Here is a 20,360-nt window from a genome sequence, read left to right as displayed (position 1 = left end):
ATTGCAATGAAGAGCTTCATCAGTTCATGCAAGGACTTTGCGGTGCAACAGTGCAATCTGCATACCAGCACTAGTGCCATTTTAACTCTGTCTTGGGACTCATAGGAAGTGAACTCAGTGTGAGACCTAGTTTTGGGGCAGGAGACCTCCTACAATTTAGATTGGATATAAACAACACAGCCACACCACTCTTTATGTTGAAAGCAAGTTTCTTATGGCTTCTCAGCATGTTCTCTTTTGATGTCAGAACTAATGCACTGTACTACGTGATTATCATTGGGCCTATTCTCTTAGGCCCAAATCTTGGCTCCATCTTAGTAAGTGGAGGAGTGTGACCAGCTTTGTATCAGTCTGACGGTCTGATGAGGAAGAAGGACTCACTGTGTGGTTGGGAACACTGGAACTTCTTAGAAGAAGATGCAGTTCTTGGCATGACGATCTCATTGCCACTGCCCCCACCAACTTCCTTCCTTCTGCAGATTTCATCTCTCTTCTTCACACACAAAACCTGTGGATGGAAAAAACCCTTCATGACATTAACGGTGCTACAGTGGCACAGCTGCAGCTACACCTCTGTAGTGTAGACACTTATTACAGCGATGGTAGGGTTTTTTCTGTTGCTTGAGAGGCGGTAGCTAATCTAGATAGAAGAACTCTTCCATTGATTTAGCAGTGTCTGTACTGGGGCTTAGGTCAACTTATCTGTGTCTCTCAGGTGTGACTTTTTCACACCCCTGAGTGATGTCGCTAGGTCAACCTAAGTTTTAGGTGTAGACCAGCCCTTAGTGTTGTGCCTCTGAAGATAATCTTTAGGCCATCAGCATTTTGTCAGTGTCCGCAGGGCTTTGGGTCTTGACAGTCATCTTTTTTTTTTGTGTTTTGTTTAATAAAAGATTGTTAAATTTGGGTTATACAGTCTTTCTTGTAAATCATTTTTAAACTGTTTAGCTCTTCCTGTTTCACTTGGTGTTACACAGGCCTTAAAAAAAAGACTTATCAGTAATATAGTCTGTATCACTTTAAGACCCTGATCCTGCAATTTAATCATGTGCTTAACTTTATACATGTATGTAGTCCCATTGACTTCTAATCAATCTCCATTAGGGCTGCTTCTAACATTCCAGACTTCTGAGAAGTTTTCAGTCCGCTGACTTCAAAAATAAATTTAAAAAGCCAACAGAGGAACGTTCCCTTTTCTTCACTATATGTTGAATTCCCTCCCCAGCTCCTCCCCACCAAATGAATTAGACTGGTCAGAGATGCAACTCAATCAATATCCCTCATGAACTATATATGTGAATAAACTATGTAGACACACTCTAACCTTGGCATATGCACATGTATCTTCCAGATAAATAGAAAATATGATGGCACAGGCTGGTCTAAATATTTTACTGGTATGGTTTTGGATGAAGCTATGAACAAGTTATATAAATCATCCCAAACAGGTCCTCATATGGTCTTTATACTGCACTGCGTTCTGTCATGTTATAGAGGCTATTTTTGAAATACCTTGTAGAGATTAAAAAAAATATTCTATCCTGCTGCCTGAGTTTGTGGGTGAATAGTTGTGAGGAGGAAGGCATGATACAGCTCAGGAGGGATATGTGTGATCTTTCTTTCTCTCTACCTGCAGTAAAAGGGGTATTGGTCCTGTTTTAAGGTGCAAACTAAAGTAGCCATAAGGCTGCTTAATTGCATATGTTGATGATAACCTACAAGGACTTCTACTAAGTATCTGGCTACAAGGGGGTGGTATAGGAGCTACTATCCCACCTGTAAAAGCAGCAAAGAGTCCTGTGGCACCTTATAGACTACCAGACATATTGGAGCATAAGCTTTCATGGCATTCTCTCATGCTGACAATAATCATTTAAACTATATTTACAACTGCTTTGCACTGGTTAACTGCACCACAGCAGCTTCAGATGGGGGGAGCACCAGGTGTAAGTTGTTTAGAAAATGGTTGGAAGTGGCAAAATAGTGAAATTTTTACCAATTTGGCTGACTATGCAAAGTGAATGTAATTGCTATATTAGGGTAATTTTGTGATGATCAAATTCAGTCCTGGTTTAAGCAGCTCCAACTCCCTTTGAAGTCAATTAACAGTGTTTTTCGGACCTACTTATACCACCATTTTATATCACTGACAAATTTGTATGTCTGGGTGTTAGGCTTAACACCTTCTCCCACAAAAAAGCTGTGTGGCATATACTGTAGGGCATGTGACAATGTTGTAACCCAAAAAGACAAAAGCAAAACATCTGTGTGCAATATTCTACTTGCCGTATAGTCATTAGATGCTGCAACCGGAAATCCTCCAGTGGAGGGATTCCAAAGGAAATTATTGTTCTCTCCTTCAGTTATACAGAAAATCCTGGCTTCACTGCAACAGCTAATACACTGAAGGATTAATCACTAAAAGGGGAAGACCTCTGATGATGAGGCATGTGTGTATGTGTTAGAAAGGAGAGGCCACTGCTTCATAAGTAATTTTCTGTTTTAATTTTGGTGTTTGGACATATACTTTCCCTCACTCTGTATCTGAATCTTGTAGACATAATCCCAGAAGTTGCCTATCAGCTGTAGAGTGCTATGTTTCACATGGTGGTTGATTACACATGCAGGGATCATCAGAACGCTCCTTTTTTGCTGTGCTACTCTTTTTGATTTCTGGGAGCCCTAGGAAACTAGTATTGTGGAGACAGCTATGCAGGGTTTGAAGGGAACAGAAACCACCCTCCAACCCATAGGCAGCTGCCCAGCCCTTCTGAGGCCACTGTTCCAGCCCTTTTAAAATCAGAGCTGGAGGATGCAAGCAACTCCTTAAAGGGAAAAACTATTTTAAAAAATATTTTTATCAGTTTCTTTTAAAGGATGCAATATCTTTTCTGAGAAATTCAACATTTTGATTACAAGACCAGGCACCAGTTAATCACATTAATTATAGACGACAATATCTCAGCCTCCAAAAGGTATAATAATCCTAACAGCAGGTTCCAGGAGAGTTGGTTCATGCAAAGTTAGTCTCTTAGATGACACGGTAATTTTTCTGTCAATCAGTGCTGCTCTTTGTTACATTTTGGCCAGTACCAAATTCACCTTACCTGATGACTAAAGTCAGGCTTTGTTTGACAATCTTGGCAAGCAGCCTATTACCTGGCTATCTGATTTCTTAGCGTTGTTGAGGAGCCATGAATTCATGTTATGAATCCACAAAGGTAATGAGAATCTACATTTAGATTTTCCACTTAGTGTAGCAATAATGTGTGTGTTTTATAACACATCTATGCACCATGCTACAATATTCTTCCTCTTTTTTTTAATTGACATTATTTGTAGTGCAATAGTTAGATGAAGGTCCTGTGCATCCTACATTGGATAGGATATTCATCATGATTAAATGTTCATGTTGTGGCTTACGCAATTATAAGCTGGCTTCCTTCATGGGGTTTTCTTTTGAGAACTGCACAGGGAAGAGGGGATATCCGCAGCCTGAGTGTCCTCTGTATATGGATCTTGGGGTGTAACATCAAATCCTAAAGTTCTCACTTAGACAAACCTCCCATTGGTTTTGGTGGGAGTTTTATCTAAGTAAAGCTAGAGCAAAGTGAACAGGCCCTTGGAAAGCAAACTGAAGTATATGCTTCTGACTCAGATTCATGAACTATTATTTCCCCTCTCCAGTGGCTGAGGTAAACAAACTTTACATTTAAATCCTGATTTTTGACTCATTCCAGTCCATGGGAAAAATCCCATCTTCAATAGGAGCAGCACAGGGCTTACAATTAATATTGGGCTTAATCAATAGGGGCAAATTAAATAACGTACACAGAAATTACTACAACTTCCACTGACTCTCTTATAACCTAAAATAGCTATGGCTGGCCAAAACATCTCTCTGGATTTAGCCAAACTACTTGCTTTTTACATCAAAATGGTCTAATCCTAGACCAATAGACAGATTTTATAACTTCCAAATAACGTCAACATGGAGAACTCACCATTTCATTTTCTCATGATGTTTTTGTGACCATTTGTAACCTATAGGCTGTAACCAAGTCAGTTACCAAATAAAAACTGTCAAAAGTGTTTAAGGAAACATTTCTCAGCTGCTCAGGAATTGGTTGTTTTGTCAGCCGTTTAGTACTGAGACATGCTATCCTGACTTTGTGAGACTAATATGGAGCCACTTTGTATTATAACCACTTGGCACTGCGAATACAATGAAGGCATTCCATACTATTAGTATAACTCTGCAGGACTATGGCTATGGGTTTGTGTGTGTGTATTTCTGTGATGGTTCTGTATAACAGGACTTCCACAAAAGTCTCACTATCAACTTTAAAACCCATAAAGACTAGATGAGATGGCTGAAAGCTTTTGGGACCCATTTGTTCTAGAAAATATACAAACATCTGTTTTTAAAGCTTTTCCATCAAGGATTTTTTTCATCCGCATTTTTCAAAAAATATCTGGGCACTTCCCATTACTCACAGCAGTATGATAATGAAATAAAAGCAGTATTTTGTTGTTGATATTGATTAGATCAGGTTTTCCTTTTATTAACTTATTGGTTTCTGTGTTTTCTTTCCTGAAATGGCAAGGATAAGGGGAACTAATCCTTGTTTCCTCCCATGGCTAGAAAGGTAGTTGCCTATACAAATATTTATAACCTAACATGCATAGGGTCAGATTCTGCCACTTACTTGGGTTGAATAATACCATTATGCCCATGTCCTGCAAAAACTTAAGCACATACTTAATTTTATGCACTACAATCACTCCTGTTGACTTAAAGTTAAGCATGTGTATAAATCTTCCTAAAGTCTGTACCATATTTCGCAGGCAGTCCCATTCATTACAATGGAACCACTCATGGAGTAAAGTACTACCAGAAGCCTGGAATTTTCAAGAGCCTAAGTGATTTAGGAGCACAAGTTTCACTGGCTTTTTTGCAAATTCCACCCCAAGTAAATAAGGGTGTCAAAATCTGGCCCTTGGATACTAATAATCTTAAGAGAAAGATGGGAGTCAAAATAGCATCTTTAAACTATTTTTAAATGCCAAACATCATTTCAGACTACTTGAATTAAAAAAGGATGTTGATAAATTGGAAAGGGTTCAGAGAAGAGGCATGAGAATGATTAAAGGATTAGAAAATATGCCATATAGCGATAGATCGTCTCCAGGAGACCAATCTTAACAAACAGAAGGTTAAGAGGTGACTTGATTGCAATCTCTAAGTACCTACATGGGGACCAAATGTTTAATAATGGGCTCTTAGATTGTGGAGAAAGGTATAATGTGAAAGTTGAAGCTAAACAAATTCAGACTGGAAATAAGGCATACATTTCTGCTAGTAAAAGTAATTAACCATTACAATAATATACCATAGATCTTGGTGCATTCTCCCTCACTGACCATTTTTAAATCAAGATTGGATTTTTTTCTCTAAAATATGCTCTAGAAATTATTTTGGGGATGTTCTATGGCTTGTTATATAAGAGGTCAGACTAGATGATTACAATGGTCCCTTCTGGCCTTGGAATCTATGAACTGTGTCAACAAAAGAGGCTCTCAGTTTAAATCTGTATTTGCTGGTTTAAAATACAAGGTATTTAAATCTTTCCTTCTTAGGAATATCTTTGATTTTGTGAGGCTTTCCTAAATACAGATCTGGGCAATGGAAAAGATTGAGCCACCAGATTTCTTCACCACTATAAGGTTATTTTCTGTCCATATAAATCTAAAAACTTAAGGTGAGGAGCCCCTACAATTCCGGTAGACTTCAGTAGAAATTTAGGATGCTCAATATCTGTGAAAATTAATCTTTAGAATGTAATCTAAGCAAAAATAGATTAATCTAATCTTTTAGCCAGTTTAGGTCATGACATTTTAAAATTCTACAATAACATTACACACACTTTCTAAGGCTCTTCCTAAATAGGAGGAGGTAGTGGTGCAGAAGTTGCATGTGGCACCTTAGAGACTAACAAATTTATTTGAGCATAAGCTTTCCTGAGCTACAGCTCACTTCATCGGATGAAGTTGCATCCGATGAAGTGAGCTGTAGCTCACGAAAGCTTATGCTCAAATAAATTTGTTAGTCTCTAAGGTGCCACAAGTACTTCTTTTGTTTTTGCAAATACAGACTAACACGGCTGCTACTCTGAAACCAGAAGTTGCATAGAATGTTACATGTGTTTAAAGGGGCATGTGGGTTCTTGTAAAGGATGCCATTTAAAACAACAGCAGTAATGATAGTCTTCAGACAATAATGAAGGCTTTGAAATTACTCTGTTTTCCCTAGCAAGGCAAATGCAGAATTTTGCTTCCAGGCATCAGCTTTCCTGGCCATCCTTCTTTTCTGCTATGGAGATGGCTGGCTTAGCGGCAGTTTCTCTTTCCAGCAGTAATGAAAATAGCGTGCTGACAAAGGATTGCAATAAAGGATTTTGCAGATGGATGATCCTATCTTTTGAATTAAACAATGAGCAGCTGTGTAGCTTCTTATCTTGTCCATTCAATTCTTATTACTCAAAATGAAGTATAATGTCCTACTTTCAGCTCCGATGACAGAATTGTCTGTGATAAACATACTGGTGGTGGAATATTGTGTTCAGCCTTCAATAGCAATATATAGAACATAGTGGATAAGAAATATTAGTGATGCAAAAGGAGACTGTGTCTTCTATTGATCTTGGGCTTTCGCCTTTTCTGATTCCATTACACAGCTGTAAAATAGAACTCTAATGCGGATGTGTCAGAATTTAATTTATAGTCATGGTGCTCTTGATTTGAATACTTCAGCAAATATAAATACCAAAAGATCAATGCTCTGTTATTGGTCTGGTACATCAGTCAATTTAAAACAATAAAGGCAAAGTCTGGCATTCAGTCCTCTCCAAAGCCATTTCTTTGGGAAGGGAGGAGAGACTCAAAATAGTGAGTTACGGATGAAGGACCCAATTCTCCCTTTGGCAATGTACACACAACTAGCCAAACTTAATGGGAGTTACACTGAAGTATCTGTCAGCAGCTCTGGCCCCTGAGCATTCACCTTAACTCTCATAATATTTGGCTTGTTTTTTCCTCTTTAGAAAGTAGCTTCCTTTTAAAAATTATCTGATGCCCAGGAATTTATTTTTGAGGCCTAATGTAATCCTCTTTACATGTTTGTGAATGAAATAAGGTTGACAACGAATCTTCAAAAAATGTAAAGGAAACTTCCTTAACCTCTTGATCTACCTAGAAATATGGCATTCTATAAGTCTTTTTTCTTATTAATAATAATAATAATAATAATAATTAATAATAATAATGCTGGTGAAGATGACTTGCTGGTGAAGAAACCTTTTTTTTTCTACAGCAAAATGAAAATTTTTGCAGAAAGTTCCTACTTTCTTCAAATTTTTGTTCTTATAATAATAATAATAATTAATCAATAAAAAGAGAAATTTTGGTTGCCAAAAAAGAAAATTTTCACTTTTCAGCCAAACTTTTGCTTTTTAATGAAGTCAAGATTTTCCACTGAATTTCAGTTTGTTTTAACTTTTTTTTCATTTCTGTCTAAATCTTCTACTGTGGGAAGGGAGAGATTCCAATTTCTCAGCAGCTGTAAACATTATGCATTATTAAAGGTGTAGGAAGATTAAAATTGATCCAATTCTGCTCCAGCTGAAATCTGTGCTAATTCTCCTGCTGGTTCAATGGGAACAGCACTGGGCACAATAAGTAGAATTCTGCTTGCTTTATTCTTGTGTGTCTTCCCTTTGGTATTAGTCAGATTACTCATACGAACCAGGTAAATAGGATTTGGTCCATTCCCTTGTTTAAGAAAAAAAACTGTTAGGATCCAATCTTGCATTCCTATATACTAAAAAGCCCATTGATTTGGGAGAGGGTACACAAGTTTTTGGTCCTAAATTTCCTTTAAACTCATTGCTTATGATACGCAACAGATTGTTCTGCAGTGTTGATACACATTATTCAGTAAGACCAGTCTTGTTCCCATTGATTTCAGTGCTGCGAGGCTCATGCCAATATGACAAATGTGTTAATGTGGGAAGCAGAGACTATCATAGAATCATAATCAGGATTGGAAGGGATCTCAGGAGGTCATCTAGTCCAACCTCCTGCTCAAAGCAGGACCAATCCCCAACGAAATCATCAACTATGAAAAACAGTTTGGGGGTCATGGTGGATAATCAGCTGAACATGAGCTCCCAGTGCAAGGCTGTGGCCAAAAGGGCTAATGCAATCCTTGGATGAACAAACGGGAGAATCTTAAGAACAGAGAGGTTATTTTACCTCTGTATTTGGCACTTGTGTGACTGCTGTAGGAATATTCTGTCCAGTGCTGGGGTCTACAATTCAAGAAGGATGTTGATAAATTGGAGAGAGTTCAGAAAGAGACATGAGAATGATTAAAGGCTTAGAAAACAGACCCAAATTGCTCAATCTATTTAATTTAACAAGGAGAAGACTCAGGGGTGATTTGATTACAGTCTATTACTACTTACATAGGGGGTAAATATTTAATAGGCTCCTCAATCTAGCAGAGAAAGGTATAACATGATCCAGTGACGAGAAGTTGAAGCTCGACAAATTCAGACAGGAAATAAAAGTGTATATCTTTAATATTGAGGGTAATTAACCACAACTTTACATGGGTTGTGGGGGATTCTCTGTCACTGGCATTTTAAAATCAATATTAGATATTTTCCTAAAATATCTGCTCTAGGAATTTATTTTGAGGAAAATTCTATGGCGTATTATACAGAAGGTCAGACTAGATTATAGCAATGGTCTCTTCTGGGTTTGGAGTCTCTAAATCTTTTTAAATGTTACATGCATAGGATTACTGTCTACAATCTGCATTATTTACACTTCTTTTTGTTTGTTTTTGTACTTTCTTGGGGTAAATAGTTTTATACAATTCATCATGGATAAGGAACTGAGCCTGCCAAGACTTACATATGTGAGTAAATGTATACATATGAGTAATACAGCTGAACTCAGTGAGACTAATCAAGTACATGAAGTTAAGTGCATGAGTGGCTGCAGGATCATGACCTATGTGTATGTACGTAATTATAGTGTAGAATATTTAGGTTCCTATTTATTTTAAAATATTTAACAGATACTCCTGAGCTATTATATGCTAGTCTATGGATATGTAACTAATTCTTTTTAAATGGCTTGTTAATCTAGTTGTCCAAAAGAGAGTTAGTATTTAGAGACATTTTAAACACACAATATTTCCTGATGAGATTTTAATGCCCTTCTGTATCATATGTAGCCTTTTAGGAACTTGTTTTATTTACCCAGATGACTGTAAGGCTCTGCATGTGTTTAGTAATAAATATCCAAAAAATTATATGAAGCACAAAACATTCAAACTCTTTTTTTTTTAATTGATATGGAGGTTCTTTTCTATTCTGGGGTTTCGAACTGCTGCTCATCATTTGAGTATCTGAGCATCTTTCGTGTAAGATCAGTAGTCTACTACACTGTGCTATGAATTCTTGAAATCTCTGGCACTTCTCCCTTTCCAGGATCAGGACTCCGCTAGGGTATGGTTTTTTGATAAGGGTAAACCAAGGTGTCGCAACCATACAGCTAAGGGTAGCCTAGAATTCCTCCTTACCTGTAAGGGGTTAAGAAGCTCAAATAACCTGGTTGGCACCTGACCAAAAGGACCAATGGGAAAAGAAGATAGTTTCAAATCTTGGGGGGGGAAAGGCTTTGTTTGAGTGTGTTCTCTTGGGGAAGCAGAGAAGCATCAGGTCAGAAAACTCCTTCTCCTATAAACCAATCCTGAACCAGTCTCTAATATTATAAAAATAGTAAGTAAAGCCAGGCAAGGCATGTTAGATTATTTTTTGTTTTAGCTTGTGAATTTTCCCTTTGCTAGAGGGAGGTTTATTCCTATTTTTTGTAACTTTGAACTAAGGCTAGAGGGAGTTCCTCTGTGTTTGTGAATCTTTTGTTACTCTGTAAAGTTATCTACCATCCTGATTTTGCAGAGGTGATTCTTTTACCTTTTCTTAAAAGAAGAATTTTATTTAAAGAACCTGATTGATTTCTCTATTGTCCTAAAACCCAGGGATTTGGGTCTGTGATCACTTTGTAACCAATTGGTTAGGATATTATTCTCAAGCCTCCCCAGGAAAGGGGGTGTAAGGGCTTGGGGGATATTTTGGGGGAATAGGAACGCCAAGTGGTCCTTTCCCTGATTCTTTGTTGAATCACTTGGTGGTGGCAGCGTACCCTCCAAGGGCAAAAAATTTGTGCCTTGGGGAAGTTTTAACCTAAGCTGGTAGAAATAAGCTTAGGAGGTCTTTCATGTGGGTCCCCACATCTGTACCCTAGAGTTCAGAGTGGGGAGGGAACCCTGACAAGGGCAAATCAAGAGGCAGGCAGGGTCAGTTACCAGGAGATCAGCAGCAGGCTGTAGGAGCAGGTATTGCATGGGAAGCAATCTGAAGAGAAACCATTGCAAGGACAACTTCCTGTTCCTGGACTTTGGTTCCTACCCTCTATTTAACCCATCAGGACCCCCTGGGTTCCACCAATCAGATCCCAGGACTGGATTCCTCTGCTAGAGTTCAGTTGCTATTCTAGCAGCTAGTAGCAGCCCATTGGGTAGCCAGTTGGGACAGCCTACTTCTTAGGAGCTCTGTGGTTCCTCAAATTCTTGCCCCCTGCTGCCTCCAGCAGAGGGGCTATATTGCAAATAAGGAAAGGTGTGGCCAGAGTGCTCTGGCCATCCTCCACTAATGCACCGTCCATTGGAGACTATTGCCTGCTGACAAACATCAGAGCTACTCTCAGACTACTCTAGCATGTTTTGGGGAAGTGAATTAGAAACTTAAAACCATATCCCTGATGTGCGCATACGTATGTACATGCACACACTACACCAAGTGAAAACTCAGCGTAGAAAAGAGTCTGGTCTGTTCTCTCCTCAAAACAAATTTGCACTACACAATCACCTCTGCTGAAAAACAGGTTCACATTTTGCTTGAATTTGGCCCCTTTTTTGCTCTATAAAGGGTCTGCTTTCACATTAAGTGCTCTTTTTTTCTGAGTTTTTAGAGACTTTTGGAGGAAAATTATGAAAAAAGACAGTTTTGTTTACCATAAGAAATTAATACATATTTAAAGGGACCATTCAAGGTGAAGTGGCCAGTTAATACCTCTCCAGTCATAGAGGGGAAAGGAGAAGGGTAAAAAAGCTGGCAGGTGGTTAGTGAGATATAGGTTTGTTGTATAAGCCATAAATCCAGTGTCTCCACTCAATCCATGATTTTTAATGTCTAGCTAAGTTATGAATTCAAGCTCCCAGGCCTGTCTTTGGAAGGTGTTGTGCAGGATGAGGACTGAGAGATCTGATACAGAATGATCCATTTGTTAAAAGTGTTTACTCACAGGCGATATGATGTTTGTCTTTTATCATTTTCCTGTGAGAGTTTATTTGAGAGCATAGTGATTGTCTGGTTTCACGCACATAGTTGTTGTTGGGGCATTTAGTGAATTGGATGAGGTACGCCACATGTTGTGATAGGCATGTGTAGGATCCATCAGTCTTTAAAGGTGTGTTGTGGGGATTATTGTAACAGTGGAGATATGCCTGCAGGTTTTGCCTTTGTTGTTCTGGCAGGTTCTGATGCTACTTTGAGTTGGAGTGTCCTGGTCTGTGGGGAGCTTACTTCTGCTGGTGAGGTTGGAGAGGTTAGGGGGTTGTTTGAAGGCAAGAAGTAGTAGTTCAGGAAATATTTGTTAGGATGTGGTGCCCATTGAGTATGGGTTGCAATTGTTTAGATACCCGAAATAGGTTCTATTGTGGTGTGTTGACTGACAATTAGGGCTTTATGGTTGGACAAGGTTTTATTTCCATATTGAAACACAGATTCTCCTGATATATTCAGGTGGCCCATTCCATGATGCAATCTACTTCTCTAGTGGAGTCTCCTGCTTTGGTGAGGGTGGTTTAAATGTGTGGAGGTATGTATCCTGGATTGTCTCCTCAGAGCATGTGCTGTGTTATCTGAATGGCTGGCTGTAAATATCAGATTTCTTGGTGTGGCTTCTTGTGTATAGTTGTCTATAGGGTTCCTTTGCTGAAGGTGATCGTGTTGTCCAGGAAGCTGATAGTGTGGCAGTGTTCTAGAGAGAATTTAATGGAGGGGTGGTGGTTGTTGAAGTTGTGGTGGAAATCTGAAGGAATTTAGGTCATCTGTCCAGAGGATGAAAATAATACATTGATGTATATCAGTGGTTTCATGGTGCATTTATCAAGAAATTCTTCTCTGTGGTGGCCGATGAAGAGATTGACATATTGGGGCGTCATCGTAGTCAACACCCATGGTTGTTCCTGTGATTTGGACAAAATGTTTGTTGTTGAATGTAAAGTTATTACGAGGATGAGGATGAAATGGATGAGTTTCATGTGTTTGGGGTGGATATCTGAGGGCTGTCCATTGTCTTGTAGATATTTGAGGCAGGCAGTGATGCCATCATTGTGAGGGATGTGGGAGTATAGCGAGGTGACATCTGTAATGGCAAGAATGGGGTTCTGAGGGAGGCTATTAATGTTGTAGAGTTCCTGGGGGAAGCTATCCCTTTGTGTGGTGAGTGGTTTGAGGATGGTTTCTATATGTCCCAATATTGCTTCAGTCGGAGTGCTGTGGCCAGATATGATGGGTCTGCCTGGGTTCTCTTGTTTGTGTATCTTGGGAAGCATATAGAAGGTTCCTAGTGGATCCATTAGAGATGGAGGCTGTAGAGTTACGCTTGAAGTTGTTTGGGGAAGAATTTGATGATCTCCCTAAATTCCTGGGTATATTGTGGTGTGGGGCCTTCTCTGAGTTTATTATAGTAGGTGGTATTGGAGAATTGTCAGTTTGCCTCGTTAACATAGTCATCATGAGGGAGGATTACAATGGTGCCCCCTTCGTCTGCTGGTTTGATCACTATCTGATGGTTGGATGTGAGGGACTGAATAGCTGCCCTCTTAGCAGTGGAGAGATTGTGGTGGATGTGATGTTTAAGGATTTCACAGTCAGTCAATGTAATAATAGAGAGTATGGTCCATCCACTGTGGGTGTCCAATCAGATGGCTATTTTTTCCCCTAATCACTGTTAGTGGGGATGTGGTAATTGTGGGTAGCGTTGTGGAAGAATTCTTCCAGGTAAAGTCAATGGCAGAATTCTAGTTCTCCACATGTTAGAATGGTATCAGGTTCTATGGAGAACAGAAGTTCAGTCCTTTGGAGAGTACAGATAATTCACCTCTGTTGTCTTAATAAATTGATGTTGGGGTGACATGTAGCACCTATGTGATGTGTCCTGGTTCCAAAGTTTCTCACGGAGCTGGTTGTCTGTGGGTTGTGGAGGAGTTGTAGTTGGTTCCACATTTTGTTTTTGTGTTGGATGGCTGTCATCAGGTTTTTTTTGATAGTTGTTTTGGGAATTTTGCATGATTTCCAGGTACGTTTCCTGGGGGTCTTTTTGTTTTGTTTTTGTTTTTGTTTGTTTTTTAAATTCCACTGTGTGGGAGCATGTGATTTCTTCTCTGTGGCAGTCTCTTCTGAATATAAAATAGCTTTTAAGCAACCTTCTGAATTTGCATTACTGTTGCCATTTATATGTACATTTGGACAAATAATATGTTTAGTTAGAGCAGTAACTTGTTAGGACAACTGTTCTTTACTGATTATTTTACTTCCTTTTCAATAACACAAGCAATCAGGTCCAGAAAAAGTGCTCTTATTTATGACTAGTTGATAGTTTGATTGTGTCAATCTGTCATTGCCTCTCATTAGTAAAGCTAGAAAAGCTGTTTTTATCTCCTCTTGGAGACTTATAGCTCTGGAGCCCAAGACAAGTCTGATCTTCTTTCCCATGGTTTTCCAATTTATATATGCTAATGACTGTTCATGTCCATAGATGGCAGCAACCTCCTCAAGCTATTGTTTCAGAAAATTACATTCTTCAGAGAACTGATTGATGACACAGTTTAAAATTCCACCTTTTTAATTAAAAAGCTAGTGTAGTATTGGTAACGTAAGCTAATGCTGACAAAAACAATGCAAATTAATGGAAAAGCTTAAGAAACAAGTACATCACCAAAAAAAATGTAGTGAACATAATGAAATTTATTACTGTTATTCAGATCAAAATACATACAGGCTGAACAGTATGGCAATTGTTGCGAAATGTTGCAAACAGCCAGGGCAACCGAGTTAGGCCACTCCAAAAACATAAAATCACTTACCTTTCATAAGTGGAAACATAACTGTTGCCTTAAATAGCAAAATTATATAGAATGAAGGTTTCATTAACTTTTAAGGATATCAGTTAGAGGCCTACAGAAATGAAATGTAACAGAATGATAAGAAAAGCAATACAGCACGAACAGAGAATGCATTCATCCACTATAGTATATTCTAATTTGTATATTTCCCTTCCAAAATACTATGTAATGGACTTGAGTCTATTCTCCCTATATACATCAAAGGAAGATGGGGGCAAAGGGGAATGAATGTGAGTAGGGCTCTGATCCTGCAAAGAGCTCCTGTTGGTGCAGGGTTCCACCCAATGCAGAACTGAGGCCAGTAAAATACTTTGGGGCTCTACTGATGAAAAGCACTATATAAGAACTAAGTATTATTATTTGTAGTGCTTACAGTTAGTTATTTGATGTTTTTAAAAGAAATAATGGCAATCTTTACACCAAAAGATGTCTATATGCTGCTATATTTCAACATCCAGGTATTGGTTAGACATTGATAATTAACTGTAGCAAATCCTTAGGGCAGATCCCTAATCAGGGGTTAGTGTGGAGCTGCACAGCCACAGGACACTTAGGTTTCCTAGAGTTCCTGGAGAACACAGCTACAATGCTACCCCTTTTGAAGAGCATCGGCATATGTTTTCATCTATAAGGCAATACAGAAGCTGGGTGAATCCATGCTCCCTTTAGGGCAGGCTAGCCACCTCTATAGCACTAGCTCTGTACAGTCCGTGTACTCAAGGACTGCAACTGTGGTCAGATCCTGTGCAAGGAGCACAATGGGCGAAATCTCTCTGTCAGTCCAAATTTGATCATTTGCACAGAGCTAGCTGCAATTTCATCTTATTTATGTAGGAAAAGCTTTGGCTGTGTGAAAGTTACATGTAAATGACATATACATTTCCAATTAAAATGTAGCATCACAAGCTAGGTCTCTATATCTCCTCACTCCAGATGACCCTGGCTATGAGCCTCACTGTAGCATTCCATGTGCTGTTTTTCAGTGGTTCTCAACCAAGGGTACATGTATCCCTGGGGCTATACAGAGGTCTTCCAGAGGGTACATCAACTCCTCTAGATATTTGCCTAGTTTTACAGCAGGCTACGTAAAAAACACTAGCTAAGTCAGTACAAACTAAAATTTCATACAGACAATAACTGTTCTATATACTGTATCTGCAGTTCTCAAACTGTGGATAAGTTTGTTTTAATGGAGTTACCAGGGCCAGTATTCGACTTGCTGGGATGCAGAGCAGAAAGCTGAAGCCAGAGCCCCACTTTGCAGGGCTGAAGCCAAAACTTGAGTTTTAAGTGAGGTGAAACTTGGGACAAATCAGACTTCTGAAAGAGGTACGAGAGTCTGGAAAGGTTGAGAACCACTGCTGTATTTGACCCAATACTACTAGGCAACACCTTGATCACACCAGGTGTATCCATTTTGGGTGGTGGAAGGCCTATTTAAGAATGACTTTATCATGAATTTGAAATGAGAGAACTAAATTCATTTGTGGGCCTCAGAGAACAGGCTCTGGATTTTTTGAACTAGGATTTCCTTTTATTCCCTCATAACTGATCATGTGTGGCATACTTAATGAGAGTGCATTTCAGATATCTCAGTCTTGTGTTGCCAGTCTAAAATTAAAGCAATGCCTGCTTTGGGTTTAATGCCAGGAAGCTCATGAGGATTCATAGTTTTTTATTAAACTTTCTGTTCGTTGTTAATTTATCCCTTGATCCTCATGGATTAAAGTAAATCATGAATCCCTTAAACCACCCAGATCTCATTAATGGTATTCTTAATTTTTCTTCTTCTTTTTTATGTCCAGGTGCTCTGACTGTGTGTCCATGGTAAAATATCTGGGAGGTTATATGGCTAAGCTTCTGCAGTAAGTTGATTATCTAGGGGCAGCAAGCTTATTCCTCCAGATTATAGTTTGAGATCATTACTAATTTCAATAAATCGATAAATGAGAAATATTCAGAGGACTAAATTCGTCTCTGATTTATAGCACCCTCTGTGTAACCTCATCATCTTCAGTAAATTTGCATAGGGCATAACTCAGGGCAACAAAGGATCCAGTTCTGCAGCAAGTAATTTATAAATTCCCCTTGACTATGATGTACATTTGGTATGGGGTAGGCTTGCTGTTAGCCCCAAGTTTTACTGTGTGTTTCCTTTTCTGAGTCATTTCATGTAAATTTTATATTTTCAAGATGCAGCATGCAGTTCATGTTCTTTAAATACAAGATTTTTTTTTTGTTGATCCAAGTTTGTTTTCAAGATGCTGTGGCTAGAATTAGATGTGCATTACCTTTACCAAGAGGGTGCAAGTATCTTCAAGCTTTTCCATGCATGTCTAAAAATTGGATGGATGCTAAGTGGAACTAGCAGAAATATAAAATGTAGATAAGTTACATTTTTCTCACTGGTCAACCAGAATGAAACTTCCTTAAATTACAGAAATAACAGTAAGAATACCTTTAATCACTCCTCTTGGTTACTTATAATAACTCTAGGTAAATGATAGTCAATGGGACAAAAAACATTTTCAACATTTTTACAAGGAAGTTGGATTGAGAGCTGTGAAACATTCTCAATCATACTTTCTGTAAAGATGTTTGGAAACCTTCTTGTCTCATCAGAAGTTAAACCATTTCCAATATCAGTTAAGGGATGGACATGGGGATTCATTGTCAGCAACAAACCATATTCTTGTATAGATTGATCCTAGGAGTTTGTTAGAAGAATTGTTACAAGGATCAGGAGGCAATATGAAAAATGAATACACAAGAATCTATAGCAATCTGGGTGGGGGAGGCGCCTCAGAGAAACGGATCAGATTTCTGTAAGATGTGCAGTCAAATACAGAGGCGTTTTCCTTACTTGCACAGACCTTTTAAACAACATGCTTATTTTACACATTATTAGCTCTAAGTTTTCAAAGAACCCATTGTGTGTACAGTGAAGACAAAGGACACGTGCCCCCAGAATGTCTGTTTTCAGAATGCAGGATGAAAGCTAGTCCATACAAGAGTATATCCAGGATGCTGATGTTCACAGATTCTGGGCTTTTGCACAGCAAAGTTATTTTGAAATAGTTTTCAGAGTACCAGGTGGCTATATGGACAGTTGTCTTTGCACCTTTTCTGCTCACTCTTGTCCCAACAGGTCCAAGAGCAGCTGAGGCACTCAAGGGGAGACTTTTTAAATTAATTTTGTACTTATAAAAACAAATAAACAAGGACCTAACAGTGTGTGGGTAAAGGTTTCCCATACCAATGGGACTATGAGCATAAGGTGCTCACCAAAGTGAGGGCAGTTGTACAATCGCACCCCAAAATCTGTTCTGACAAGAAGCAGATTTCTAGTAAAACCACATAGACATTTTAAAAATCAGACTCTAAATCTGTAAACCCAAAACCTTGTACCTAAGACTTTTCAAGTCCCAAACCTGACTTGCCCAGCAAATGAAATTTGCTGCTGAAAACTGGGTAGATAGAAAGATGTCTGAACACTTAGCTGATCCAAGTATTCAAACACCATTTGCACTTACAAAACTGACTGCAGTGAATTAGATGCCCCAAACTGTGTACCTACAAATTTGATGCCAAGACTGAGCTACTGTAAAATTGCGTCCCTATTCATTAATTCAGCAGACCTTCTTCCATATGGTGTGATCAGTACAATTAAAGTCGAGTGCCATCTTTAAAATAAGTTCAATTCTCTTGGTGCATTTTAGTCATATGGTAAATTTTTATAGTGACAAGTAATGCTGCTTTATTTGCTCTCCCAGCAGGGCATGGCTATGAGACAACAATATTTCACAGCGGGGTTGTCTTATCCCACAAAATTTTTCACTGCGTCTTTGGAGACATCTCTTACTAATCGGATTTCCCATCAACGTGCGCACCCATCCAAATCAAATGCGGTCAGTTGAGTTGGTAGATTAACATTCTCAGAGCAGTTTAATGAATATCTAGCCATTTAATTCTGTGGAAGAAGAGCCGGCAGGGTCGCTGAACAGGGTAGGATTATTGCCTCTGCACCCTGTTGCTCTGAACTGTGGGTTTTAATTCACCATGCTACAATTTGAGTTGGTAATTGGAATCCCTGAGAACACATTTGATCTTGCTGCTTCTGGCAATGGAATCCCAGGGAGATACCTACTCCCAATGAAGTGTTTTTTAAGCATAAATATTGCATGACATGAAATAAGCATATCAAGCTATACTGCAACAGCTGGCATGCTGAGGATATATTCGTTTGCACTCTTCTGCACTGCCTCAAGCAGAATATTGCTGAAGGTAAAAAGAATGAAGAAAATGAGATTAAAAAACATTGTTCATAGAGATAGTTTGTTTCCACAGCTGTTTTCAGTTCTCTTCTCTTATGCCCCGTCTTCATGTGTTTTGAAATTTCCTCTCATTCCAGCTTCCAGAGTGGCAACTGTAAGTGATAGAAGTTCCTCTAATATATGGTAGCATTCATTACAGAAGACTCCAGTCTAAATTGATATTTGTTTTAGGAACCAAGTGTTAGGCCATTATTATTTATATGGTGCCCAAAAGTGTGCCAGACATTCTACAGATATATAATTAGAGAGATCTCTGGCCCAAATAACTTAGAATCTAAGCAGACCAAAACCAGATGAGGCATAGAAGAAGGGGTGAATTAATGCAATGAAGGTGATAGTAGACACAGGTCACTCATTCCACTATATGTGTAGTTTCTTTCAGCAGTCCTACCAGTATTCAAACTCTCAACCACTACATTGAAATACCAAATACTTGATGCGTCACCAATACATAGGGCTAAATCTTTTGCCAAAATTGAGGTGAAAGATTTGTGCCTGTACCCTGTATTAGTGCTTGAAACTGTGATGTGTAGTCCCAGGAGGTGGGATCATAAAACATACCTCTTCCATAACTACATCCATCAGCCCATCCTGAGATGCTTTTCCAGCTCCACCAGTAACAAACCACTTGGAGCATCATCATCTTCAAAACAAGCCAACCATGTCTGGCCCTCATGTCTAGCTACCAGTCCGGATCTCCTTGTACCTTCCCCTTTTCAGCCCTATGACTTATTTCAGTTCAGATTGGAATGTTACAGCACTTGCTGGCTGAATAGGAAGAATTGTATGTGTACAGCCTGAGCATGGGTGAAACATGCCTACTTCCTTATAAGTCGTATCCCTTTGCTGTTTGCACAAACTGGCCACCATGATGATTCCTGTCTCCTTAGAACTTAAGTAGCCAGGCACCTTGGACTTCTAGATATCCACTCGGTCCCTTGCATAATACAAGACCCCTCAGCAATTGGCCTGAATTGTTTAGGAAACCTAAATCCTATTTATGTGACATGAAGATTTTTGCAATTGTTTTCCAACTTAAAAATTTTAGGATTCAATTCTGCACTCAGTTATCAGTGTCATTTCCATTCAAGTCCCTAAGATATGCAATCAGCTAACTTAAGGCAGAATTTTGTCCAGGGAGACTAGAGCAGAAAAGGAGATATGGCTGTATCCAAATAGAGTGAAAAATATGCTAACACTGCAATAGAAACCAAGATATTCAGATGAGAACCCACGTCCTAATCACAGATTCTTCTAATGCAATATTAAAAATCACTTTCTGGAAGCATGTTGGGATTTTTTAAAGCCTAAAGTGAATTACTAAGAGATGCAATAGTAACTCCTTGTTTTTTGTGATTTTCTTCTATTTATATTTGATAAAGTTACACTTCCTTCCACTCTACCTCCTATAGTGGTGGGATTTCAGGAACGCTACTTTCCAAACATAGTTCACAGAAATTTCTTTAACACACTGTATTGTGAATACAACACTTGCTTTGTTCATACCTAATTGACCACAATATGAAACTTTTCAATATGGCTGTGCTGAGACAGGATCTTGGGCTTCACCGATTGCCAGGAAAGGTGGTGTTCAAAAGCAGTATGAGTCAAAAAATAAATAATGCTGTTGATGGGTTAAGTGTTTCAGCAGCCTCAAAATGGCAATAAACACTAACTGAGCAGCCAACGTGTCCCACTGATGC

The sequence above is a fragment of the Dermochelys coriacea genome, chromosome 2, assembly GCF_009764565.3.
Source record: "Dermochelys coriacea isolate rDerCor1 chromosome 2, rDerCor1.pri.v4, whole genome shotgun sequence".
NCBI lineage: Eukaryota > Metazoa > Chordata > Testudines > Dermochelyidae > Dermochelys > Dermochelys coriacea.
This window is presented reverse-complemented; position numbering follows the sequence as displayed.